Source organism: Globicephala melas, chromosome 2 (assembly GCF_963455315.2).
Source record: "Globicephala melas chromosome 2, mGloMel1.2, whole genome shotgun sequence".
Taxonomy (NCBI): domain Eukaryota; kingdom Metazoa; phylum Chordata; class Mammalia; order Artiodactyla; family Delphinidae; genus Globicephala; species Globicephala melas.
The window spans coordinates 78,764,727-78,789,529 of NC_083315.2; the positions used below are offsets into that span (position 1 = coordinate 78,764,727).

At 36.3% G+C, this 24,803-nt stretch overlaps 1 protein-coding gene and 1 pseudogene across 1 annotated transcript in view; one reads left to right on the plus strand and one right to left on the minus strand.

Annotated features, from left to right (window-relative positions):
• UNC13C (unc-13 homolog C) overlaps positions 1-24,803 on the minus strand; it is a 576,706-nt gene that overhangs the window by 138,785 nt on the left and 413,118 nt on the right. The window lies entirely within an intron of this gene.
• LOC115864858 (protein phosphatase 1 regulatory subunit 14B pseudogene) lies at positions 703-3,916 on the plus strand (annotated as a pseudogene).

Below are 24,803 nucleotides of genomic sequence, written 5' to 3' on the forward strand. Positions count from 1 at the left end.
TGTCAGAGAGCTCAATTAAAAAAATGGACAAAAGATTGAAAAGGTAGCTCACAAAAGAAATAACTAAATGGCCAAAAACCTTATGAAGAAGTATTTCACTTTCTTAGTCATCGGGAAAGCAGAAATTAAACTACAATTTTAATTATCATTACACATCTATCAAAATGGCTAGAATGAAAAAGACAGGCAATAGCAAGTTGGTGGAGATGTGGAGCAATTGGAACTTGTATACACTGTTGATGGGCCAGGTAACTGGTATAATCACTTTGGAAAACTAGTTTGTAATATCTACTAAACTGAACATATGCATCTCTATGACTTAGTAAGTCCACTCCTTGGATATATCCATGACAGATATGTGTACATATATATCCGCTGAAACGTGAATAAGAACATTCATAGCACCACTTTAATAGTCTAAAATCGGAAACTACCCAAATATACCTCAATAGTAAAATGAATAAATAAATAGTGGTATATTTGTACACTGGAACATAATACTGTAATGAGAATGAACAGACTATGTGGGTAATATCTCAAAAAAATAATGTTCAATGAAAGAATCCCAGCACAAAATAGAACGTATTCTATGGTTTGATGTAAATGAAGCTCCACAACAGGCAAAAGTATTATATCATGTTAGAAGTCAAAATAGTGAGTAATTTTATCAGAGGCATTAGGTAGTGACTGGAAAGGAACATGATGGGGACTTCTGAGGTTCTGTTAACAGGTAAGTGCACTGTGTATAAATCTATCCAGCTGGACACCTATTATTTGCACAATTTCTCTATGCATGTTATAGTTCAATAAAATGTGTACTCAGTAAAAATATACCTCATCCTTTAGGCATTGGTCATTGATTGAAGGTACTTCATGTACTGGAGGATTTATGAACATATAAATTACATGATGTCAACTGCACTATATCTAGGCCAACACTTTTCAGAATAGACAGAGTATGAAAAACACAGCATCTTGGTATTTTCCCCCTTCTTTATTGAACTTACCATCAATAAAATTCCCACCTGAAAGTTAAAAATACTAGTCAAATATTTTGTTTACATTTGCAATACTACCTTTATATAATCAATCGCTCATATTCATTTACCTAAATTTTTCATTGTGTCAGCTAACAAATTTTTATGTGAAAATTAAGACAAAGAGAATCAATATATGTCGGGAACTATTTAAGCATAGACTTATTCTTTTCTCTTTCCCTTTTTATTTATTCATACTACATTGTAATTTAACTTAATTCAACAAGTATTATTGATTGTTTGTGATGTGCAAGCCACATATTGTGCTATGGGAATACAAAAGAAGCCTAGGATATAATCCCCACATTTAAGCAAAAGTATAGAAAAACTCATGTCTTTGGGGTTAGATGGATGCACTGGAGGAAAGATTTGAGACAGCAAGGGAGACAGAGACATGAATTTTTGTCTTGAATCCATCACTTACTGCCCTGTCAACTTGGGCAAACCATTTTACTCCTAGAAGGCTCAGTTTCCTCTTGTGTAAAATGGGACTGTAACTCTATCCCCCTTTCAGGTTGTTTTGTGAAAACTCAGTGAGATAACACTGTATAAATGTGCCATCACTGAAATATACTTTATAAATGGCAGTAATTGTAACAATTAATTGTAGTTGTAACAAGAACTACCATATTAAAAGGCTATTACAGTAACTTGGTTAAAAAGGATTAGACACAGAAAATGACATTGTTTAGCCTATTTTTCATCTCTATTATTCAGAAATAGTGAATTGTACAATATTTTATTTTGATATAATGTAAAAATTACAGAAAGGTTGCAAGACTAGTACAATGAACTCCCATATATTCTTTACTCAGACTCAACAATGGTCAATATTTTGCCAAATTTGCATTATGTCTCTATTTCATATATATTTAATATATATACACATACATATCTAGATGTATAAAAATATATAATTATTTTTATGAAATATGGTAAGGGAAATATCCATTGATTTCTATGTTCTTGAATATTTATATGTATTGAATTTTGTCAAATAACTTTTCAGCATCCATGGAGACTATCATCTGCTTTTTCTTCTTATGCCTATTAATATGTTATATATTAGTGGATTTCCCAATAATAAACTAGCCTTTTGTCTTAGTCTGTTTGGGATGCTATAACCAAATGCCATAGACTAGGTGGCTTATAAGCAACAAACATGTACTTCTCACAGTTCTAGATCTAGGAAGTCCAAGGTCAAGCCTCCAGGATGGTCATGTTCTGGTGGAGGCCCTTTTGGTCTTGCAGAATGTGACTTCTTTTATCTTCACAGTGTGGAAGGGGCTTGGTAGTTTTCTGGGGCTTTTTAAAAAAAGATCCTAATCACTTTATGACTAGAGACCCTGAAGATATCTCCGTTATCTTTAAGATCCAATAAATTTACCAGCATCTGTTTCAAAGTTGACAATTCCAAGTTGATTTTCTAGTATTAAGTCAGCCTTGTCAGTTTGTACCTGGAAGTCTTTTATTTCTACAAAATTTTCTTTTATTACAGTTTTAAACATAAATTCTATTGCTTTCTTTTGTTTTTCCTTCTCCAGGGACTCTATTTCCACATATTAGATTTTCTTTACTTATCTTCCATTTCAACAACTGTCTCTGACTCTCTTTACTTCTTTGGAAACTCCAATTACACATATAAGAAATTATCACTTGCTAGTATTAGTCCATGCTGACCTCTCACTCAGCTCGGGAGTCATACTAATGATTCCTTGTATTTTCTTATTAACTCTTACTCTAATCAAGCTATAATGTGGAGACTCCCCCTTTTTTTTTATTATCATGTTAACCCTAGTTTTTACATCAGTGTTTGTAAAAACTAGGAGCTCAAAAAACTTTGAATAAATGAATTGGAATTAATCATTCAAGGGCTAAAAGGATTGGCTAAATAACTATGGAGACCACTACATATAAATAATTATCTTATGATGTATTCTTGGTGACTGAATATATATATATAGGATAATCTGAGGATGAGTGGAGTCACAAAATAGTACAGTTCATTTGAAATCTGGGAATTTACCCTGTTCTCTTCACTGTCTCATTAGTTATCATTTGTTTTTTGGTTCATTTATTGCTTCTTTCAAGCTGAAGTACCTCACAGACTTATTCCAAAAGCAGATAACAATAGCATCAATACATATTGCATGACACTGAATGCTGCTACCAGATAAGTAATATCAATTTAATATACAGAAAAAATTCTAGGGATTGGCGAGGAGGGGGCGGGGTGTGGCCAGGCCAGCTCTGGGGACGCCACATGCTGCATCTGCCCCCAGGCACGCCCGCCGCTGCTGCCCTTGCTGCAGAGCCATGAGGAGCCCTGTGGAGCTGAGCTCACGAGCTAACCCTAGCCAGGGGCCTGGAGCCAGCCGGCAGGCATCCTGGAGGCAGCAGCACAAGGAGGAGCCTGACGCACATACTTGGCCCTGTGGGGGGTGCGGCGTTGGTGGCTCCGGCCCCTGGACCAGGGAGTGGTGGCCCAGGACCCCGCATCTACTTTCAGAGCCATCCTGGGGCTGCAGGCGAGGGCCCAGGTGGCACAGACGATGAGGGACCAGTGAGGCGCCAAGGGAAGGTCACAGTCAAGTACAACCGCAAGGAGCTACGGAAGCGCCTCAACCTGGAGGAGTGGATCCTGGAGCAGATCACTCACCTCTGCAACTGCCAGGAAGAGGAGATCCTGGAGCTGGAAATTGATGTGGATGAACTCCTGGACATGGAGAGTGATGAATGACACCCGAGCTGCCAGGGTCAAGGAGCTGCTGGTTGACTGTTACAAACCCACTGAGGCCTTCAGCTCTGGCCAGCTGAGCAAGATCTGGGGCATGCAGAAGCTGAGCACACCCCAGAAGAAGTAAGGGTCCTCAACCCAGGTGAACCATGGCTCCCACAGGACAATTGCTGACCCCCAACCTCGTAGCAACAGCAATACCAGGGGAGCCCTGTGGCCAGGCCTGGTGCCATGAGCAGGGCTCCCCATGCCCCTGGCCCAGGGGCCTCTTCCCTGCACCCTCAGTTTTCCATTTTTTGGGTTTTATTATTATTAAACTGATGGGACTTTTTGTGCTTTTATATTGACTGTGGTGCAGGCCCTTTAGCAGAGCTAGGATATGCCTTTGATGCAGTTAAAAAAAAATTCTACTGTATATATAGCAAATCAGCTTCCATTATCCTTGGAGCTAGACAATAAATGAAAATTTTAGTGAAGCATGTTATTATAGAAGTTTTAAGATATAGAGAAAAATCAATGTGTGAAGACCTCTGAAATTGTTTATCCTTTAAAAAGCACTCCATTTGTGAGTTCTTAATACCTTTTCATCAGTCAGGAAAATAGTGAATAAAGTTGCATTTCTCTTAGTGTTACATTAATTTAACTCTCATTTTCTACCAAAAAATCCAACAAATTTATCTGAAGCAGTACTGCCTATATGTGTGGGGTTGCTGTTGAGAAACTAAGCTGTTCAAATGAAGTCAAGTAAAAGGCTTTTAAACTTAAGACCTGTCTTTTTCCTTGTACTAACTATAGCCACTATAAAGTTTAAAAAATATTTAACTCATATACAATACATTTTGGTCCTTTAGAAGAATCAATTAAATCCAAATAAAAATATATCAATCTGACACTTTATCTACACAGTTAATTGATTACTAAATATATACTAATTGTAATGTTTATTTTTAAGAATGGGAAGATTTATTAATACTTCACTAAAATATCAATATAAAATAATTGGACCTGCCTCTGCAGCAGACCCTCCAACACTAACACAGAATAGGCTTTTGTTTCCCCTGGCTGCTTTCACTAAGGCATGACCCACAGGAGTCTCCTCTCAATGTCCAGAGATAGCCTCATCCACCAGAGGGCAGACAGCAGAAGCAAAAAGAACTACAATCCCGCAGCCTGTGGAAAGAAAACCACATTCAAAGAAAGAAAGACAAAATGAAAGGCAGAGGACTATGCACCAGATGAAGGGACAATATAAAACACCAGAAAAACAACTAAATGAAGTGGACATAGGCAACCTTCCAGAGAAAGAATTCAGAATAATGATAGTGAAGATGATTCAGGACCTTGGAAAAAAAAATGGAGGCAAAGATTAAGAAGATGCAAGACATGTTTAACAAAGACCTAGAAGAATTAAACAACAAACAAACAGAGATGAACGATAGAAAAACTGAAATGGAAAATACACTAGAAGGAATCAATAGCAGAATAACTGAGGCAGAAGAACGGATAAGTGACCTGGAAGACAGAATGGTGGAAATCACTAGCACAGAACAGAATAAAGAAAAAAGAATGAAAAGAAATGAAAACACCCTAAGAGACCTCTGGGACAACATAAAACGAACCAACATTTGCATCATAGGGGTCCCAGAAGGAGAAGAGAGAAAGGACCTGATAAAATATTTGAAGAGATTATAGTCAAAAACTTCCCTAACATGAGAGAGGAAATAGCCACCCAAGTCAAGGAAGGGCAGAGTCCCAGCCACAATAAGCCCAAGGAGAAACATGCCGAGACACACAGTAATCAAACTGACAAGAATTAAAGACAAAGTAAAATTATTAAAAGCCAAAAGGGAACAACAACAAACAACATACAAGGGAACTCCCATAAGTTAACAGCTGATTTCTCAGCAGAAACTCTACAAGCCAGAAGGAGGTTGCACCATATACTTAAAGTGATGAAAGGGAAGAACCTACAACCAAGATTACTCTACTCAGCAAGGATCTCATTCAGATTCAATGGAGAAGTTAAAAGCTTTACAGACAAGCAAAACTAAGAGATTTCAGCACCACCAAACCAGCTCTACAACAAATGCTAAAGGAACTTCTCTAAATGGGAAACACAAGAGAACAAAAGGACCTACAAAAACAAACCCAAAACAATTAAGAAAATGGCAATCGGAACATACATAACGATAATTACTTAAATGTGAATGGACTAAATGCTCCAAACAAAAGACACAGGCTCACTGAATGGATACAATAACAAGACCCATACATATGCTGTCTACAAGAGATCCACTTCAGACCTATGGACACATACAGACTGAAAGTGAGGGGGTGGAAAAAGATATTCCGTGCAAAAGGAAAGCAAAAGTAAGCTGGAGTAGCAATACTCATTATCAGATAAAATAGACCTTAAAATAAAGAACGTTACAAGAGACAAGGAAGAACACTCCATAATGATCAAGGGATTAATCCATAAAGAAGATACAATAATTATAAATATATATGCACCCAACATAGGAGCAGCTCAATACATAAGGCAACTGCTAACAGCTATAAAAGAGGAAATCAACAGTAACACAATAATAGTGGGGGACTTTAACACCTCACTTACACCAATGGACAGATCATCCACACAGAAAATTAAGGAAACACAAGCTTTAAATGACACAATAGACCAGATAGATTTAATTGATACTTATAGGACATTCCATCCAAAAACAGCAGATTAACTTTCTTCTCAAGTGCACACAGAACAGTCTCCATGACAGATCACATCTTGGGTCACAAATCAAGCCTCAGTAAATTTAAGAAAATTGAAATCATATCAAGCATCTTTTCTGACCACAACGCTATGAGATTAGAATTACAGGGAAAAGAAAACGTGAAAAACATAAACACATACAGGCTAAACAATATGTTACTAAATAACTAAGAGATCACTAAAGAGGAAATCAAAAAATACCTAGAAACAAATGACAATGAAAACATTATGATCCAAAACCTATGGGATGCAGCAAAAGCAGTTCTAAGAGGGAAGTTTATAGCAATACAATCCTACCACAAGAAACAAGAAAAATCTCAAATAAGCAATCTAACCTTACACCTAAAGGAGCTAGAGAAAGAAGAACAAATACAATGCAAAGTTAGTAGAAGAAAAGAAATCATAAATATCAGAGCAGAAATAAATGAAATAGAAACAAAGAAAACAATAGCAAAGCTCAATAAAATTAAAGGGTGCTTTTTTGAGAAGATAAACAAAATTGATAAACCTTTAGCCAGACTCATCAAGAAAAAGAGGCAGAGGACTCAAAGCAATAAAATTAGGAATGAAAAAGGAGAAGTTACAACGGACACTGCAGAAAAAAGCATCATAAGAGGCTATTACAAGCAACTCTATGCCAATGAAATGGACAACCTGGAAGAAATGGAGAAATTCTTAAAAAGGTATAACCTTCCAAGACTGAACCAGGAAGAAATAGAAAATATGAAAAGATCAATCACAAGTAATGAAATAGAAACTGTGATTAAAAATCTTCCAAAAAACAAAAGTCCAGGACCAGATGGCTTCACAGGTGAATTCTATCAAACATTTAGAGAAGAGCTAACACCCATCCTTCTCAAATTTTTCCAAAAAATTGCAGAGGAAGGAACACTCCCAAACTCATTCTATGAGGCCACCAGACACCAAAAACAGACAAAGATACTACAAAAAAGGAAAATTACAGACCACTATCACTGGTAAATATAGATGCAAAAATCCTCAACAAAATACTAGCAAACAGAATCTAACAAACATTAAAAGGACATACACCATGATCAAGTGGGATTTATCCAAGGGTTGCAAGGATTTTTCAGTATACGCAAATCAACTAATGTGATAAACCATATTAACAAACTGAAGAATAAATCCATATGATCATCTCAATAGATGCAGAAAAGACTTCTGACAAAATTCAACACCCATTTATGATGAAAACTCTCCAGAAAGTGGGCATAGAGGGAACCTATGTAAAATAATAAAGTCCATATACCACAAACCCACAGCAAACATTATTCTCAATGGTGAAAAACTGAAAGCATTCCTCTAAGATCAGGAACAAGACAAGGATGTCCACTCTCACCACTATTATTCAACATAGTTTTGGAAGTCCTAGCCACAGCAATCAGAGAAGAAAAAGAAATAAAAGGAATACAAATTGGAAAAGAAGAGGTAAAACTGTCACTGTTTGCAGATGACATGACAGTATACATAGAGAAACTTAAAGATGCTAACAGAAAACTACTAGAGCTAATCACTGAATTTGGTAAAGTAGCAGGATACAAAATTAATGCACAGAACTCTCCTGTATTCCTATACACTAATGATGAAAAATCTGAAAGAGAAGTTAAGGAAACACTCCGATTTACCATTGCAACAAAAAGAATAAAATACCTAGGAATAAACCTACCTAAGGAGACAAAAGATCTGTATGCAGAAAACTATAAGACATTGATGAAAGAAATTAAAGATGATACAAACAGATGGAGAAATAAATATACCATGTTCTTGGATTGGAAGAATCAACATTGTGAAAATGACTATACTACCCAAAGCAATCTACAGATTCAATGCAATCCCTATCAAACTACCACTGGCATTTTTCACAGAACTAGAACAAAATATTTCACAATTTGTATGGAAACACAAAAGAGCCCAAATAGCAAAAGCAATCTTGAGAAAGAAAAACAGAGCTGGAGGAATCAGGCTCCCTCGGATTCCAGACTATACTACAAAGCTACAGTAATGAAGACAGTATGGTACTGGCACAAAAACAGAAATATAGATCAATGGAACAGGATAGAAAGTCCAGAGATAAACCCACACACATATGGTCACCTTATCTTTGAGAAAGAAGGCAAGAATATACAACAGAGAAAAGACAGCCTCTTCAATATGTGGTGCTACGAAAACTGGACATCTACATGTAAAAGAGTGAAATTAGAACACTCCCTAATACCATACACAAAAATAAACTCAAAGTTGATTAAACACCTCTTAGAGGAAAACATAGGAAGAAAACTCTTTGACATAAATCACAGCAAGATCTTTTTTGACCCACCTCCTAGAGAAATGAAAATAAAAATAAACAAATGGGACCTAATGAAACTTAAAAGCTTTTGTACAGCATAGGAACTATAAACAAGATGAAAAGACAACCTTCAGAATGGGAGAAAATATTTGCAAACGAATCAACGGACAAAGGATTAATCTCCAAAATATATAAACAGCTCATGCAGCTTAATATTAAAAAAACAAACAACCCGATCAAAAAATGGCCAGAAGACCTAAATGGACATTTCTCCAACGAAGACATACAAATGGCCAAGAGGCACATTAAATACAAGTCAAAACTACAATGAGGTATCACCTCACATCAGTTAGAATTTGCATGATTAGAAAATCTACAACAACAAATGCTGGAGAGGGCATTGAGAAAAGGGAACCCTCTTGCACTGTTGGTGGGAATGTAACCTGATACAGCCACTATGGAGAACAGTATGGAGGTTCCTTAAAAAACTAAAAATAGAACTACCATATGACCCAGCAATCCCACTGATGGGCATATACCCAGAGAAAACCGTAATTCAAAAAGACACATTCACCCCAATGTTCATTCCAGCACTATTTACAATAGTCAGGTCATGGAAGCTACCTAAATGCTTATCGACAGATGAATGGATAAAGATGTGGTACACAGATACAATAGAATATTACTTAGCCATAAAAAGGAACGAAATTGGGTCATTTGTAGAGATGTGGATGGACCTAGAGAATGTCATACAAAGAAGTCAGAGAAAAACAAATTTCCGAATATCGTATATTAACGCAGACATGTGGAATCTAGAAAAATGGTACAGATGAAGCAGTTTGCAAGGCAGAAATAGAGACACAGATGCAGAGAACAAACGTATGGACAGCAAGGGGGGAAAGCCGGGGTGGGGGGGTTGTAGTGGGATGAATTGGGAGATTGGAATTGACATATACACTAATATGTATAAAATAGATAACTAATAAAAAAAATTTGGAAAGCACTTGCAAGGCAGTTTACATCTCAGAGGGAATTTCTCTATTCCAGGAAGATTTCTTTCAAGTAGCTAATAAAAGGTGAACACATCAGCAGAAAAATGGTCAAACTCATGAATGGAAAAGGAAATACAAATGACTAGACAGGAAAAGATGATCAACTGTACTTGTTGTTAGAAAAGGAAAATCCAATCCCAAGATAATTTCACCCAGGAGATTGATAACAATTAAGCATATTGATAATACCTGGTATTGGCAAGATATGGAGAAGCAGACACTTTCAAAACCATTAACAGAAATCTTTAATGATACAACCTTACTGGAAATTATTATCAATACTGGAATTACATTTCTTAGCCCACTGCTTTTTTCTCTTCGCAATCACTACTGTCTTCATTTTTTGTGACCTTGATAACTACGTAGATGACCTAGTTAGTGTCTTGGTTCTCAGCTCTGAGCTCCACTCTCCCTTGGGTTTGTCCTCCCTCCCACAACAGCCATCCCTTTCTATGGTCTGACCTTAGATCATGTCGGTACCAACAAGCGCACTCACTCTAAATCTCAATTTTTAGCATTCTGCTCTTTGAAAGGCATCGTGCTCTTTGACTACTACTTTACCTCGCTCCTTCTTATATCCACTGAGACCCACATTTTCTCTCTAAATGACCTCATTCATAACTTTACTTTCTCTTTAACTACCTGAGAGTCTACGGTCCATGACTGTAATCTCTTTTTTTATATATACCCTCAAATACTTGGCGTCTCCCTTTGTCATACTCTCCTGGCCAAGGACAAACCTGTGTAAAACCAATTCCTTATCTCTTCTGTGTCTGTATCCTAGTGTCTCAACAGGACTGGAAAAAACATCACCATGCTGGCTGTTGTTATCTAAAATAATGGCCACAAATGTCAAAAGGGCCCTCCATATGGACAGCCGTCTCCACAGTTCACTAAGCACTTGGTCCCTATGCTCTGAGAGTATTATTTTATATTCCTGTTTTTCTCTTTCCATAAACATACAAGAACCCTTGTCCTCTCTTCACTCTTAGCAGATCACTGAGATTCCACTACCACATTTACCATTTTGCCTCCTAAAGCCATGTACTTTTCCTCTCCTCTTGCTACTATGACTGAACTACCTCTACTACTACCTAAAGCTAAGCAGTCCACTTTGTGTACTGAATAATAGCCAACTTCTCCCACTCGAAGACTTGGCTGTTGCAATCATGTACTATCTCTTCTGCATCATAAATTTTTCCTCTGTGCAACTGAATTATTCCCATAACCACAAAAACATATGACATATTTCTATTATAAAATGGATTTTTAACACTAAAATGAAGACCAAAGGGATCAAAGAATTAACATACATACAGAAATAACATTAGAAACTAACAACATATTTTGCTGGATAACATTGAAACTAAAAGAAACCATAAAGATAGATCCTATGATATTAAAAAAACCTTATAACAAAAATAATGCAATTTAAATGGAATCCATCCTGAAAAAAATATATGCAGCAATAGTTTTAAAAATTAAAAGCTATATTGTATAAAGAAGCCATACAGATTAAAAATTAAAATAGTATTCATTGAATTAAAGACCAATATTTCAAGGGCAGGGACATGAATTAAAAAAAAACAAGTAAAATTAGTTAACAAACATACGAAAAAATGTTCAATTCCTTAGTTATGAAAGAAATTCAAAGTATAAACACATAACGAGGTACTACTTTATTAAAACAGCAAACTTAAAGTCTTTCCAATATTCTATTCTGTTGAAGGTGGGCTGAAACAAGCATAGCCATCCCCTGGTGACAGTGCACACTGGTGAAAACTTCAGTACATGATTTGGTAACACATTTCAAGAAATATACACAGTATTAATCATACTGTTGATATTCAATGATTCTACTGGGAATTTGCCCCAAGGATGTAAACAAAATGAGGAAAAATCATAATACAAGAACATTTTCATTGTAGCGTTATTCATTGTAATTTAAAGAATGCTATTAACCTGATTATCCAAAAATAGAGAGTTGGTTAAAAAGCTGAGGTTTACGGATGTGGTGAAATATTATGTAACTACTGAAAAGATTCTGAAACTCTATCAATATGCCAAAATTCATAAAACATGAAAAAATACAGAAGTGCATTTATACTATTATTACAGTTATACAAAATTCTGTGTGCATATGTAGCAGTAGAAAATGGAGAAGGAGGATCATGGCTAACTTAAAAATCTATTTCTGTTATGATTATTGAACAATAAAACATAAGTTAAATAAATTCAAAATTACCAACAAAGGAACCATTTTTCTTGCATCGTGAAGCAGAGAATTATTGTTTCTATTTTATATTTTAATTGAAGCTTTAGATTACCCAGTCTAATGAAAACTGGCAAAGGCACTGGCTTCTGACTTCTCCTTTGGGAACAGTAATATACCTACACATAAATGGCATTCATGAAGAATTAAGTAGCTATTCAATGCAAAGACGTTGGACATAATATTGTTATTAATGGAATCTTACCAACATATTTTATATTTAGAACAATTCCATGTAGAAGAGAGGGAGAGGGAGAGAGGGAGGATAAGAGAGGGAGAGAGGGAGGCAAGAAGAGACAGAGGGGGAGAGAGGGAGAGAGAATTTTAGACAGACCTTATGCAGCAGGAGAGAGGCAATTTGAGAAGCTTCGCATCTAGGAAGGAATCCATAGGGAAGATGATCTTGTCTTGTACTAGTGAAGTTGTGAGTGGGTTTGAGAAGAACGGAGAAAAGAGGAGGACACTTAAAAGTAGACTGTTGGAGCTTTGACCCTGCAGAAGAGGAGTAAGGAAGAGTGGAGCACTTAGTCTGATCTGAGGATGTGAGTGGGGTTCCTGGGCTCAGAGTGACGCTGTCAAGTACAGCAGAGGAAGAACAGCTTTGGAAAAAGGATGAATTATTGATTTCACTTTGGGATTCTAGAGATATTTCTCCACCACCAACCCTCTAGAGAGGCTAATTGTAAGTCACAGATACATAGATCAAAGCAGTTCAAAAGGCAGAGAAATTGTACCTAAATACAAATATGAACCGTGGATCCACGTGGATCATGTGCCTTTAAGGCAAGGGTATATGCATTAAGATGTATTCTACTTAGCATTTTAGCATTGAGGAGATTCTGAGTATATGAATCCAGGAATTCACTCAGAAAGAGGATGCCTCACATTGACTAGCGTAGAGGGGTGAGCCATACTTAAATCTACATTTTAAAAATGTGCATGCTTATAATCGGTGAGCACAAAGCCTTGGAAAAAAGGGAACTGAAGGTTTAAAATATAACTCTTTTGTAGACACAGCACTTTCTACTAGAAGAAAAGGCAGCAGATGGGCATCTTTATATTGTGATCCCCTTTCCATCCATATTTTAGTAGAAGAATCAGGGCCATTAGGAGACACTCATAGGAAAATCAATTGAATTTGTAAGGATTTAATCACAAACTTTATGAGGCTTAGAATTTACTGTAGGATCATAGCTGCTGGTTCAGTAATTTGACCTGAAAATCTCACCTGGTCTGGGCCAAAAATGTGGCCCTTTTTCTTCTTTTTACTGAGAAAGCCTATAGGCTTTCCTTACATGTAAACCCCATCATATACTTTGCTAAGCTGATGATTGCTTGGGATCTATTTACCTTATTTCTACTTATAAACACACTCACCCCTGCTAACTAGACAAATTTCTGAGTTTTAGATAGTCAAAGAACATAAGATAAAAGATGTAAGGACATAGGAGTAATTACTTTATTGTATACCCAAATTGTAGCAATACTTAAACATAGTCAAAAACCATTTTTAATTTCATGGGTTTCAAGTGATGATTTTAATCATTATCCTATAAATGTATAATACAAACTATACTGGACAGATTCTGGAGAAGGTGGTTTACGCACCTCAGCTGTGTCCTAACCACCTGTGTGACCTTGAGCAATCGTTTGATGTTCCTTGTTACCAGTGTTCTTGTTTACAACCGGACAGAGTTGGACTAACTGACCTCCCTCTGGTAGGTCTTAAATTCCAACTCGCCTGATTCTCCTCATAAAAGATTCCCTATCACTCAACTTCCTCCATGGCCTGACTTTTGGGAAAATGGCCCAACTCTGAAGATGTAACATATGGGAGCCTGGAAAATAAACAAACTATATGGATCTGGGGAAGGGAAGGGCTGTAATGTGAACAATCAAATCAATCATAAATGAGACTCAGATTTTTATGATAAAAATACCAAATGTTTGAGTATTAAAACTTTTATAAATTTTGGAGCATCTCTTGACTGAGTTTCTTTGTAGCTTATGTAATAGATGCAGCAACAATATTTAGCTGCTGTTGAATATGTATGTCAAGCTTGCCAGCTGGAAATTATTTCGTGACTAAAATATCACACATAGAATCAAAGAGCTAAAGATGGACATGCATTTCCTCTTTTGGAACCTTCTGGGGACTTGCCAACATAGAAAATAGTTGAGGCTCAGTGGTAACTACTGAGAGCAATTATCCAAAAAGAAACTCATTTTACCATGGGGAAGAAGCATGTTTGTTACCATACACACCCAACTGGTGAACACATCCACACATAAGCCAAATACTCTCACTGCAGGCAGCCAACAGAGAAATGTAAATTCTAAATTTCACAAGCTATAGACTTATAGGGTTAGTAATGATATTTAAAATCAGTAGTTGAAAAGATTTTGCAATACATTTACTGGTTTTAAATTTTTTCATTATAACAGGTCTTTCCATCCCTTTTCAACTGGTTAACTCCTGCCTGTTCTTGAGATGTCAGCTGTAAAATAACTTCCTTAGGGAATACTTTTCTGAATTGCCTGACAAAATAAAATGTTCCTCTCAGCTGTTCTAATAGCACAATATACTTATCTTTTATAGCAGATATCACAGTTACTTTTACCTAAATAAGCATGAATATTTGATCAATACCTGTCTTCTTGACAAGACTCCTGCTCCATAAGGGCAGAGATTCTCTCTTTTTGGTCCCAAGTACCTACCAGAGTGCCTGACACAGAATAGACATTTCAATATTAGCTCACTAACAAGGATGTATTGTACAACACAAGAATATAGCCAGTATTATGTAGTAACTATTAATGGAATACAACCTTTAAAATTTGTGAGTCACTATGTTGTTTACCTGTAACTTGTATAATACTGTACATCAACTATACTTCAATTAAAAAATAATATTAGCTTAGTTAGTGGTCAAATAAATGAGTAACATTTTTTTGTGGATGTAAGGAATGCATTTAAATAAAAATTATAGGTCAATTCACATCTTAAGAATATTTTTGCAGTAGGCTTCCTTTAATGATCTTACCAAATGACTATTTGGTACTTCCTGGGATTACAGATATGGAGTCCACATAATCTGGATTCTCTAAGACTGTTCCAGTTTCAAATATGTTGTTCCATTTTATATGGAAATACTCTCCTACTTGTCAGACTACCTGTCCTGTTATTTTGTTAAGAAGAAATTGTAAATGTAACTACAGGATATTCTGAATTCCAGAAAATGCTACTTTACTAGAGAAAGTAATTTGCATAATATAAAACCAACAGTCTTCAAAACTACTTTCTCAGCTGAAATCAATTCATATTATATAGATTGCAGCACATATTTTAAATAGATCTGTTTTACAGAATGTAGATATTACAAGGATGGTGAGACAAAAATTCATTTCATCAAACTTTGAAGTTTAAATAAAAGAGTTGAAAATAAATAAAACCAGATGGATGTATATTAGTGGCACATCCTGACAAAATATGATAATGCATACTTGACACTCTATTAGATATTCTAAATATTCAGACATTATAGAAAGAGGAAGTAGTTCTAGGTAAATTCTGAGAACCTGTATAAAGACAGAGGACAAATACTGGAAAAGTACTGTGATTCAGAGAAGTAAAATTGGTAGAGGTGGTCTTTCAATACAGTTATACAATATTCAAGGAGATCTGAAATTTTAAAATTTTAATTGTGTATTCTGGAAATTTTGCTCATGTTATAAAGCTGAATGGAATCAGCTTTATACATTACTTTTCTTGAATATGTAATTTAACGAAACCACACAGTCACCAAAATAAATCCCCAAATCTGATACTCTCTTTGCAAAAATTACTCCTTCTTGAGTAGTGGGTTAAGAAATCACTTTGTTTGCAAGGGCAATGAGAAGCAAAAAAATATTGCTGTTATTGTTTTGGGTGTTATCAACTCCTGTCCAGATTTTCTCTAAAGAGAGTTTGCAGCATGTTTCATGCTACGTGAAATTCCCCATGGAAAGACCTGGATCACTAAGTAGGCAAAATCTGTCCAAACCCACGCACCAACTGTTCTCTCAGTTACACTAGCTATTGAATATAGCTGCCAAGTTCCAGAATCTCTCTGTGGAATAAGCGAATGAAAGACCTCCATTACCCTGCAGGCTCATTCTGCTTCTTGAAATTCCTGAGATAGTATTTAGTGTAGTTATCAATCTCAGGGGCTCAGTCTTCCACGGAGTGCAAAGAAAATGTGATTTCAATTCTCATACAAACAGTTGTATTCGGTTAGTACAAATTTAAGCAAGATACCCCCTTCAAAAGGAATGGCGTATGAAATATGACTTGACAAGTCATTTAACCTCTGTGTACCTCAATTTCTATTAGTATTTAACACTGATTTACCTCATAATATATTGACAAGTTTAATAGCCTAATGAGCAAGTAGCACATTTAAAAATGTTTAAACTTATAAATGAAAGGCAGAATTCAATATGAAAGGAGCATGCAAAGACTCATAAATACAATTTTAAGATTTCTATATTTTATCCCAACTCATCTAAAAACTTTGAAAGCTTATTCCAGTTGGGTTTGGCTACCAAGAACTAACCAAAATATTTAAGATACCATAATTTGATGAGTTTAAAACTAAATGTAATAATTCTTTATCACCCTAAGTGGAATAAGAGTTGGTAAATCATAACTTTAAAGGGTAGAGTGCACATAGTTTATTTTTCCTTATTCACAAAAAAAGTGAATATAGAATCTGAGACTACCACTCATCAAATATTTCAACTCACTATTAAAGACTGTTTTATGGTTAAATTAAAGATATGCTCGAGTATGAAGCATGCTCTGAAAAATGAAATGATAGTCAATTATACATTTGTTCATAGGTTGATACTCTCAAATTGCCTTATTATTTTTGGTAATAAAGTATTTTGGTGACAAGTGTGCATTTCAGTATATCATATGCCTTCGTTTAACTGTAAAAGATAAAATACCTTAAAATTCAATTTTTATTATCTAAATAAAATCTCTTACATTTCATCCACAACTATATTACTCTTCAGTTTCTGATACTTACTTTTAAGTGACATGACATATTTCTCCTTAGGCAAATAGAAGCAGATTAAAGGAATAGCAAAATGGCAATGCTACCATTACACTGACTTCAAAGTTTCAATATCGATTTCCCATACAGATAAAGAATAAGAATTAGTAGATGAGGGCTTCCTTGGTGGCGCAGTGGTTAGGAATCCACCTGCCAACGCAGGGGACACAGGTTTGAGCCCTGGTCCAGGAAGATCCCACATGCCGCGGAGCAACTAAGCCTGTGCACCACAACTACTGAGCCTGCGCTCTAGAGCCCACAAGCCACAGTTACTGAGCCCACGTGCCACAACTACTGAAGCCCGAATGCCTAGAGCCCGTGCTCCGCAATAAGAGAAGCCACCGCAGTGAGACGCCTGCGTGCTGCAACGAAGACCTAACGCAGCCAAAGATAAATAAAAAATAAAATAAATTTAAAAAAGAATTAGTAGATGATAAAATCAGAAATTAGTGAACGTGGGTAGAATTCAACTAAGGGAAAAACTAATTAAAATTACAAGTACATAAATATTCATAAATAATATTGGTACCTATTCAGAATGGAAATTACCTGTCTGCGCATCTACATGACAGAATCTGACAAAGACAAATGATGCAGATATCGCTAGTTATAGTTAATATATTAAGCCTACATGTAACTTTATGTTTCCATATTTACTTACATGAAAACACATTTTATGGTTCATGAGAAATAACTATTATAATTTGAGAAAAATAATGGACAATGTGTTAAAGTTAAATCTTTGCATTTTTGAAAAGGTAAAAAAATGGCCCACATGGGAAGTTCATAAAAGAATAATCCTTTAACATGTTAGCCTCGAGGTGTCTCTAATTTTCTTTTCAGCCTAAAAAATGAAAACATCTATATGACATTCCTGCTTATAAATCACTTTTTTTTTATAAATCACTTTTAAAAAGAGCATTATTGAGATACAATTTACATAGCACAAAGTTCATCTGTTTAATGTATACAATTCAAAGAGGGTGGGCAGACAGGGTGGGCACCCCTGCTAAGGGTTGCAAGCTTTCTTTTTGCAATGATGAAATGTTCTAAATTTAGATTATGATGATGGTTGCACAACCTTGTAAATATATCAAAGCACTTCAAGCACTATCTCATTTCATGCTACAAAAGCCTTTTAAGAGCCAAGACTCCAGGGAAGGATGGCATTCATATGTAAGAAACTTTAAGAAATTATACAAGACTTGGGAAACATGGGACACAGCAAAAGAAAGGAGGCATAGGAGGGAACAACCGGTAACTGCAAGGCAGCAACCCACCAGGACTTGGTTAACGACCCTTTTATAGTTGCTGGTGGTACTGCAGCAGACAGAACAGAAAGGCCCTGCTTTTATGGAGCTTATATTCTATAGGGGAAATGGACAAATAAGCATGCCTGTGGGTGATAGATTGGGGGTGGATCGATTTTCCTATTTTACAAGGTGGCAAGGCTTTCCTTCCTAGAGACCTGAAGTGGATACTGCAAGCAGAGGGGATAGCACATGCAGAGAACCTGAGGGAGAGATGTGTTTCATATGATTAGGGAAGGGCAAGAAGGTCAGAGTGGCTTACTCAAAGTGAAGGGCTGAGACTGCTGAGTTCAGAGAAAGCCACCAGCTACTGTGTAGGGCCTTGTAGTCCAGGGTAGGGACTCTGGATTTCATTCTGAGTGTGATGAGGGTTATGAGCAGAAGAGTGACATGATTTGATTTTTGTCAGCTCAAAGCAAAGAAACAATAAAGAGATGTTTTCAGAATTGGAGAAATATCTGAGTAAAGATGTTTTAAGGACCCATTGAGTACCAGGCAGAATTAACAATGGAAAAAACTCTTCCACATATTTTCAACATAAGAAATTTCAAGTTAAAAATATCTAGTAAGCTACCCAGGATGAAGCAAAACAGAACAGATTGTGTGCAAAGAAAAAAAATGTCATTCTGGTCTTATATTCCTTTGTTATAACCCTAAACACCACAAGGCAATAGAAAGATGTTTATAGAGTTCTGAAAGAAAACAAGTATGACCTAACAATGACATACTTAGCCACTTAGCCATTCAAGTACAACAGAGAGATATTATCAGACATGCAGGGTCTTAGAATATAAAACCATGTATACTTTCTAGTAAGATTTATAAATATATGCTAGAAAAAAAACTAAATCAAGATCGGGGATGACATTGTTTCAAAAAAAATTCAAGAATAAAAAAATTCAAGAATAAAGCAAAAGTAGGATAAAATGCAATACCACATTTTCACATAAAAAGTATTTTGGTTAATTATAATGTAAAAACTTAAAGGTATAAAAGTATTTGTATGTCAAATTTTAGAAAAACATTTATTCATTCATTCTTTTTTGTGCTTCTCTGTAACTTTCAAATTTCCCATAATTGCTTTTTTCAATCATAAAAATATTACAAATTTTTAATAAAGAAACCATCCTGTCATATCCTCTGGTGTCTAATAAAATGTTATGTTCCACATTTTCTATATATTCTAAGAGGTGAAAAAATAGTTTTTAGATCATAAAATACATAGGTATTTAATTTAGATCTAACTAGTTCAATAGTTTTCAACTCATGTTTCAGCATTGAGTACTCCATTCAATGTTAATATTCATTGGGCACTTATTCATAGGCGCCAGGCAATCTTCTAACCATCTTGTTTGTAGCATCTTATTTAATCCTCACAATAATATAATTTATCAGACAATGAAATTGAGGCACAGAGTTGATACAAAACTTGCTGGATGTCACATGGATAGTAAGCAGTGGAGATGGATTTTGTACTCATCCTGTGTGATTAAAGCCAGTGTTCTTTGTTACTTAGCACTCTGTGGAAGATATCCTCTGAAATAACACCAACTGATCCCCGCCTTCAGGGGACCCTTGAGTAATCCCCTCCTCTTGAGGGTACATTGGACCTAACGGATGACTACTAATGCATAGAATACAACAGAAATTAGGAGATAACACTTTTGTGGTTGGGTTATAAGAGACTGTGAATTCCACTTGCTATAGACTCACTCACTATTGCTTTTTTGGCTTGAACACTTCGATTAAATAAGATGTCATATTAGAGATGTCCCCTTGGCAAGCAACTGCAAGGGAAGAAGTGAGGCCATCAATCTAACAGCTTTTGAGAAACTGAATTATGCCAACTACCACATTAGAGAGCTTGGAAGAAGATGCTTCATCAGTCGAGCCTTCAGATGAGACCACAGTTTTGAATGACACCTTGATTTCAGCCTTGTAAAAGACCCTCAAATAGAGGTCACAGTTGAACCATGACCAGACTACTGACTGTGGTAGGCAAAATAATGCACCCCTCAAAATGTTCAGTTGGAATTAAGTTTGCTAATAAGATGACTTTAAGATAGGGAAACGATCTTGGATTTCTAGATAGGCTCAACATAATCACTAGGGTACTTAAAGGTAAAAGAGAGAGGCAGAAGGGTCAGTGTCAGAGTGATGCAGTGTAAGACAGACTTGAATAAATACTGCTGGCTTTGAAGATGGAAGATGGCCACATGCCAAGAAATGTGGGAAGCCTCTAGAAGCTATAAAAGTAAGGAAATGGATCCTACCCTACAACCTCCAGAAAGAAAGGCAGCCCAGCCAACACTTTGATTTATCCCAGAAAGACCCACATCACACTTGAACTACAGAATTGCATGAAATAATCATTGTTTGAAACACCAGTTCTGGGAATATTTTGTTACACAGCAACAGATATCTAATAAACATACTCTGTCACACAGAAGAAGAATCAGCTGCTTTGTAGTCTTTCTGTCTGAACACCCCATGTGCCACCAAAGTAGTCACTAAACTTTTGACCTAGAGTGTCCCATAGAGCACAAAAGCTAGAGCAACTGAGCTAGACTAACTTCTCAGGAGATGTAGAAATTCCTCTCAACTGTATCACTATGAGGGACTACAAATATTGAGAAAAGAATAACCCAATATTATAGGCCTTGTTTGTCTTTGGGTCTTTTAATGCAATCTCACAATGCCAGGTAGTACTTGTAAGATTTTCTTAGGTTGGGTAAGAGATGATTTTTTTTTGGAGAAGTCAAATTTTTTTAAAAATTTAAGTATAGTTGATTTACAATATTATATTAGTTTCATGTGGACAACATAGTGATTCAATATTCTTATACTACATTTAAAGTTATTATAAAATATTGGCTATATTCCCTGTGCTATACAATATATCTTTGTTGCTTATTTATTTTATACGGAGTAGTTTGTTAATCCCTTACTCTCACCTTGTCCCCCCTCCTCCTTCTCCCCAGTGGTAACCACTAGTTTGTTTTCTTTATCTTGAGTCTGTTTCTGTTTTGTTATATTCATTCCTTTGTTCTATTTTTTAGATTCTACATGTAAGTGCTAACATACAGTATTTGTCTTTCTCTGTCTGACTTATTTCAGTAAGCATAATATCCTCCAGGTCCACCCATGTTGTTGGAAATGCTAGAATTTCATTCTTTTTAATGTTTGAGTAATATTTCATGTTGTATATATACCACATCTTCTTATCCATTCATCTGTAGATGGACACTTAGGTTGCTTCCATATCCTGGTTATTGTAAATGATGCTACTATGAACACTGGGATGCATGTGTTTTTTCAAATTACTGTTTTCATTTTCTTTGGATATATATCCAGGAGTGGAATTGCTGGATCATATGATAGTTCTATTTTTAGTTTTCTGAGAAACCTCCATTCTGTTTTCCATAGAGCTACACCAATTTACATTCCCACAAACGATGTACTAGGGTTCCCTTTTCTCTACATCCCTGACAACATTTGTTATTTGTGTTCTTTTTGATTATAGCCACTTTGACAGGTGTGAGATGATATCTCATCATGATTTTGATTTGCATTTCTCTGGTAATTAGCAATGATGAACATCTTTCCATGTGCCTGTTGGCCATCTGTAGGTTTTCTTTGAAAAGTGTCTATTCACATCTTCTGCCCATTTTTTAATTCAGTTGTTTATTTTTTGATATTAAGTTGTATGAGCTGTTTATATAGTTTGGATATTAACCCCTTGTTGGTCATGTCATTTGAAATACTTTCTCCCATTCCGTAGGTTGTCCCTTTGTTTTATGGTTTCGTTTGCTGTGCAAAACTTTTAATTAGGTCCCGTTTGTTTATTTTTGCTTTTGTTTCCTTTGCCTTAGGAAACAGATCCAAAAAAAAGATTGCTACTATTTACGTCAAAGAGGGTTATGCCTATATTCTCTTCTAGGAGTTACAGAACTATATAAAACTGTAAAGTTCCAGGTCTTACATTTAGGTCGTTAATCCATGTTGAGTTTATCTTTGTATATAATGTGAGGAAATCAAACCTCTGGTTTGATGGTTTCTTTAGTGGCATGCTTGTGTCCCTTTCTCCTAGATTTTGTGTATTTAATGTAGGTTTATGATTTGTGATTACTATGGAGTTCATATATGTTGACCTATAACTATATCTACTTGTTTTAAACTAGTCACTTAAGTTCAAACACATTCTAAAAGATCTATATATTTTTACTCCCCCTCCCAAGTTTTGTGTTTTTGATGTCATAATTTACGTCTTCATGTTTATCTCTTAAGTGTTTATTGTAATTATAGTTAATTTTATGATTTTTTTTTTTGTCTTTTCATCTTTGTACTAGCTTACTTAAGTGGTTAATCCACAGCCTTGACTATATATTTGCCTCTACTAGTGGGACTTTTCCTTTCCTATAAATTTTTGCTTTTGTTGTTTAATTTTCTTTTCCACTTAGAGAAGAAACTTTAACATTTCTTCTAGAGTTGGTTTAATATTGATGAACTCTTCTACGTTTTGCTTGTCTAAGATGTTCTTTATCCATCCTTCAATTCTGAATGATAATCTTACTGGGTAGAGTATCGTAGGTTGCAGGTTTTTCCTTTTTAGCACTTTAAAAGTATCATGCCACCCCCTTCTGGCTTGCAAAGTTTCTGCAGAAAAATCAGCAGATAATCTTACAGGGGTTCCCCTGTATGTGACTCTTTATTTTTCTCTTTCTCTTGCTGCCTTTAGAGTTCTCTTTAACTTTTACATTTTAATTACATGTCTTGGTGTGGGTCTCTTTGGATTCATGTTGTTTGGAATTCTCTGTGCATCCTGTACCTAGATTCCTTCTTCAGGCTTGGGAAGTTTTCTATCATAATTTCATCAAATACATTTTGGCCCTTCTTTCTCTCTTTTCCTTCTGGAATCCCTGTGATGTGAAAGTTATTACACTTGATGTTGTCTCAGAGGTCCCTTAAACTGTCCTATTTTTAATTTGTTTTCCTTTTGCTATTCTGACTGGGTGATTTCCATTATTCTATCTTTCAGATCACTTATGCGTCCTTCTGTACCACCTAGTCTGCTCTTAATTCCTTCTGGTGTGTTTTTCATTTCAGTTATTGTATTCTTCAGCTCTGAATGGTTCTTTTTTTATATTTACTAATTCTTTTTAAAAATCATCACTGTGTTCATCTATTCTTTTCCCTAGTTCAGTTAACATTATTACTATTGCTTTGAAACCCTTTATCTGGTAAATTATTTATATCTGTTTCATTAGGTTTTTGCAGGGTTTGTTTTTGTTGTTGTTGTTATTGCTGTTGTTGTTCTTTCATTTAAAACAGATTCCTCTGTCTTCCCATTTTTCCTTGACTTTCTCTATCTCTATGAAATTAGGTTAAGCAATCATCTATCCCAGTCTCAAAGGAGTGTCCTTGTGTAGGAGTGTTCCTTTGCAGTCTGTGTGTGCCCAGTGGCTCTGGTGGGAGAACTGGACCTGAAATGAGTATGAGTCACATCTTCCCCCAAGGTGTGCTAGCAGCTATCACCTTGGTGGGAGGTGGGGCTGGAGATGGAGTGGCTAGAGCTAGAGCCAGGTGTGAGTCAGGGCTTCTCCTATGCTCAGTGGCCAAAACTGCCTTATCAGGGGTACAGGCAGGTCCCAAGGTGCAGGAACAGAAGCCCTGAGGTTTGGGTTCAAGCTGGTTCTGTTTCCTGTAAGTGTGCTCTCCTCCTTGCCAGCATCAGCACCTTTGCCCCCGAAGGGAGCAACGCTGGAGAGAGAGGGGGCAGAGTAGGTTCTTGGCATGGGTTGGGACCCATGCTTTGGCAGTCCCTGCAGACCAGAGTTCAAGACTGCTTCCAATCTGTCACCTGCATGAGTGCCTTCACCCTGTTCAGATGCAGTGCTGGGTCAGAGCCAGCTCTGTCCCCCATACCTGCACACTCTCCTTGGCAACAACAGCCTTTGCCCTAGTGGGGAGCTGCGCTCTGGAGCAATGGGGGCTGGAAAGGTCCTCAGCGTGGTCAAGGGTGCATGCTGGGGCAGTTTCCAGAAACTGGCCAGGGTCCCAGGCAGTCTCAATCTTCTTCCTCCACCATGCTTCGGCAGCAAGCAAGCGCGTGCATGCTCTTCATGGGTGGACTCCAAGTTTCTCACAGCCCCCGTCCCCTCCGCCCCTACTGCCAATCTCACTGATCTTCAAAACCAGCCAAGAGGACTCATCTTCCCAGTGTC